Genomic DNA, 3,922 nt, shown 5'->3' on the forward strand with positions numbered 1-3,922 from the left:
CAGCACTCAAGGAGTTTCAGAAACAGGATGAACTTCAAGGTCTTTTCCAGGTACATAGTGAATTCCAAGCCAGCCTAGATTACATGACACAAAAAAAGAGTATCACTGAGTATTACAGCAGTGTTAGCATTTTCAGACAAATGGTACAGTTGGCATTTGTCCTAAATTGACTTCCACCTGTAATTTTCCATATATAATGTGGCCAGCATTATACTTTTAAAAAGATTCATTTGTTTTTGTTTTATGTGTATGGGTGTTTTGCCTGATGTATGTATGTGTGCAATGTGAATGCCTGGGACCTGCAGAGGTCCCAGCACTCAGGAGATTGATACAGAAGGATCAGTGCAAGTTCAAGGCCAGCACGCCTTATATATAACATGTTCTTATCCCCTGGAATTGAAGTTACAGAGAGTTGTTAGCTGCCAGGTGGTTTAAGGTCCCAGGTCTTCTGAAAGAACAATTGTTCTAAACTTCTGGGCCATCTCTCTGGCCCTTATGGGATCTTTTGAAAGTGGTTTCTCATTAAAGAATAGTCTCAGCTGTGGTAAATAAATGTCAAGGTTGTTTTCCTCTTATAAAAAAATATCTTAAGCCAGATGTGGCATGTACCTGTAATCTCAGCACTCAATGGCTGAAGCAGGAGGAGGATTATAGTAAGTTTGAGGCTAGCCTAGACTACAGAAAACAAACAAACAGTAACAAAACAGACAACCAATAAACAAAACCCACCTTACAACTGGCTAAATGGCTCATTGGGTTAAAGGCACATGTCATTAATCTTGACTTCCTGAGTTTGATCTGAATACACATGGTAGGAGAATCAACTCCCAAAAGGTGTCCTAACTTCCACATACATATACAATAGATAAATACATGAGAGGAGGGGGCTTCTATTGTTAGGTCCTATCTTTGCAAATTTGACTATACAAAATGCCATGAACATTTACTTTTCTCTCAATATAAAAGCCACTGAATGGTGCAGTTTTAAAGTCCCAGCACTCAGAAAATTAAGACAGGAGAATCAGTGCAAGTTTGAGACTAGCCTGGGTTATATATAGCAAGGTCCAGGCCAAAGTTACAAAGCAAGACCCTGTACAAACTGGGAGGACCTCTGAATGTGACTTACCTTTATTTTGCTTTATTTGAGATACTGCCTTCCTTATCGCTATGGCCAGCCTGGAACTCACTGTGTAGACCAGGCTGGCCTCGAACTCAGAGATCTGCTTGTCTCTTGAGTGTTGGGATTAAAGATGTACAACATGACACCTGGTGAGTTTCAGAAGTTTTGAGCTATAATTTAGGGAAAGATAGTGTCTACCATATCTGGCATCTGAGTATCAAATGTAGAAATAAGTGCTTTGCAGTGCTGGGATCAGACCTGGGTGTTGTGCTTCCAGGTGGTCCTGGAAATGCTTTCTAAAAACAGAAGAATGCTATGTAAATGTAAAAAGTTTTAAACTACTTACTTTTAAAAATGTATTTGTTTTGATTTTGGTATGAGTGTCTGCATATATATGTGTGTGCCTGGTATCCAGGGAAACCAAAAGAGGGCACATGGGTAATAGGGGACTGTGAGCCACAGTGTAGTGCTAGGAACCAAATCCAGGTCCCCTGCAAGAGCACCAAGTGCTCTTAACAGACCAACCCTCTCACCACTTGCCTTTAATAGTTAAGTAGATTTTTTTTTTTAAGGCATAAAAAAGCCTGGTGTGGTGACATACACCTGTAATCCCAGCACTTAGGAAGCTAAGGCGGGGAGTAGGCTGGTTTATTGAAGATAACTGGTTCTATTTTTGTAACAGTTCCACTTGATCTCATAGTTTAAGTACTAATTAGCTGATAGAGAACATTTTCTTTTAGAAGTACATCATACAGAGTGCAAGGGGTGACTCAACGAAGCGCTTGCTGTGCACCCGTGTAGCAGCCAGGCATACCTGTATGTACCATAATCCTAGGGCTAGGTAAGTGAAGACAGGCTAACCTAGTGGGATCTGGAACTCCAGTTTCAGTCAGAAACCTTGTCTCAAAAACTAAGGGAGAGAAGCAGTTGAACTGGATATTGACCTCTGGCCTCCACAGTCATGTACACAAACACAAATATAGAATATAGTTAGTGTCCATAACTTTCTAACATGTTGGGTGTCTTGATGTGTGAGTAGTGAGAGCTGGCCTTTTGCTTCCACTTAATTTTGAAGTAAAATAAAGTCATAATAAGTCATATTACCCATAGTGTTGAAATCTATAACTCCATGATTATTATTTTTTAAGACAAAGATTGCACGTTGCTCAGGTTAGTCTCAAACTCACTATATTTAGAAAGGTGTCCTTGAGTGCCTAGTGCTCTGGCCCCCACCTCATAAGTGCTAGGATCACAGGCGCGCCACACCAAACCTGGCTATTTGTTTAGGATCTCTATAGTGCAAGACATACTGCCTTGCCTCTGCTTCCCAAACACTGGGATTATCAGCATGCTCTACTACACCAGGCTACCCCTACAAGTTCCGAGAAAAGTGAAGTACTTGAGCATCTGCTGCCTGGGTTATCACATATAGATCTTTAAGTTTTTTGTTGAGACAGAATCTCACTATGTATCCTTGGCAAGCCTGGAAACTACATCATAAATTTGAGGCCAGTCTGGGCTACGTGAGATTCTATCTCAAAAAAGAAAAGATTATTGAAAAGTAGCTAAGATATAATTCTGAGTGTTGATGGTGCATATTTGTACTCCAAGCAGATGATAGGCAGAAGCTAGAGGCTCACTGCAAATTTAAGACCAGGTGTGGCTAGCTATGAGGTAAGATGGTGTCTTAAAAAGCAAAAAATACCTGGGGATCTAGCCCAGTTGATTGAATACTTGCCTAGCAGACTCAAACCTTTGGATTCCATTCCCATAAACCAAAAATGGTGCACACCTATGAGCCCAACAGGAGGTAGGAAAATCAGAAGTCCAAGGCTATCCTCAGCTACATAGTGAATTCCAGGCTAGCCTGGGCTACATAAAAGACCCTGTTTCAAATCAGTCAAAAGGCTGGAAATAATAAGGTACAGAAACTATTCAATAAAACAAAGTATAATCTTTTAAAATTACTTTAAAAAGCAATACAGGCTCAGCAGCTGAAGGTGCTTACTAGCAAGCCTGGCAACCTGAGTGTGATGCCTGGGACCCACAGGAGAGAACTGACTCAGGAAAGTTGTCCTCTGATCTCCATAAATGTAATCAAAGCAGCATTTTAAAAAAATCTACAAAGTTGAACATAGTGTACACCTTTAATCTCAGCACTTGGGAGGCAGAGGCAATGGGATCTCAGCCAGAGCTACAAAGAGAGATTGTCTTAGAAAAACAACAGACTACCAGCCAGGCATAGTGGCTATAGCTATAAAATGTAAAGTGTTGTCTGTTTACTTTACATAATTCCTGAAGTGATCACTAAATAAACGATAAATCCCACACCATGCGAGGACACAGAAAGTAGGCCTAGTTTATAAGCTGTAGTCCAACTGTTGGGATCTGAGTCAGGAGCTCAAAGTCAGCCTTAACACAGGGAAACTACCCCCAAAAATAAAATGCCAGTTCACTTCATTAGGTTTTTCTCATATGTACTCTACACTCAAATCACTAGATAGTTATTTAGTTATTATTAATTATTAAGCTGGACAGCTTTCATTGATTTCCTCGTCTAGTGGCCAGTTTGGTTATATATATCTACAACAATTTACAAGTGCATTAAGCTAGGCAAAACAAAAGTGAGAACAAATTATTTTGTTCAAATTAAGCCATTTTTCCACAGTGGAAAGGCATTTATGTTAATGATACACTATCAGGACATATTTTCTCTTATGTGTTCCCATGGTAGAACCTCTTGGTTTTTATTGCTTGTGATTTTATTGCCAGCGACTTGCCTGCCTCTGCCTGGGACTAAAG

Source organism: Arvicanthis niloticus, chromosome 11, assembly GCF_011762505.2.
Source record: "Arvicanthis niloticus isolate mArvNil1 chromosome 11, mArvNil1.pat.X, whole genome shotgun sequence".
Taxonomy (NCBI): Eukaryota; Metazoa; Chordata; class Mammalia; order Rodentia; family Muridae; genus Arvicanthis; species Arvicanthis niloticus.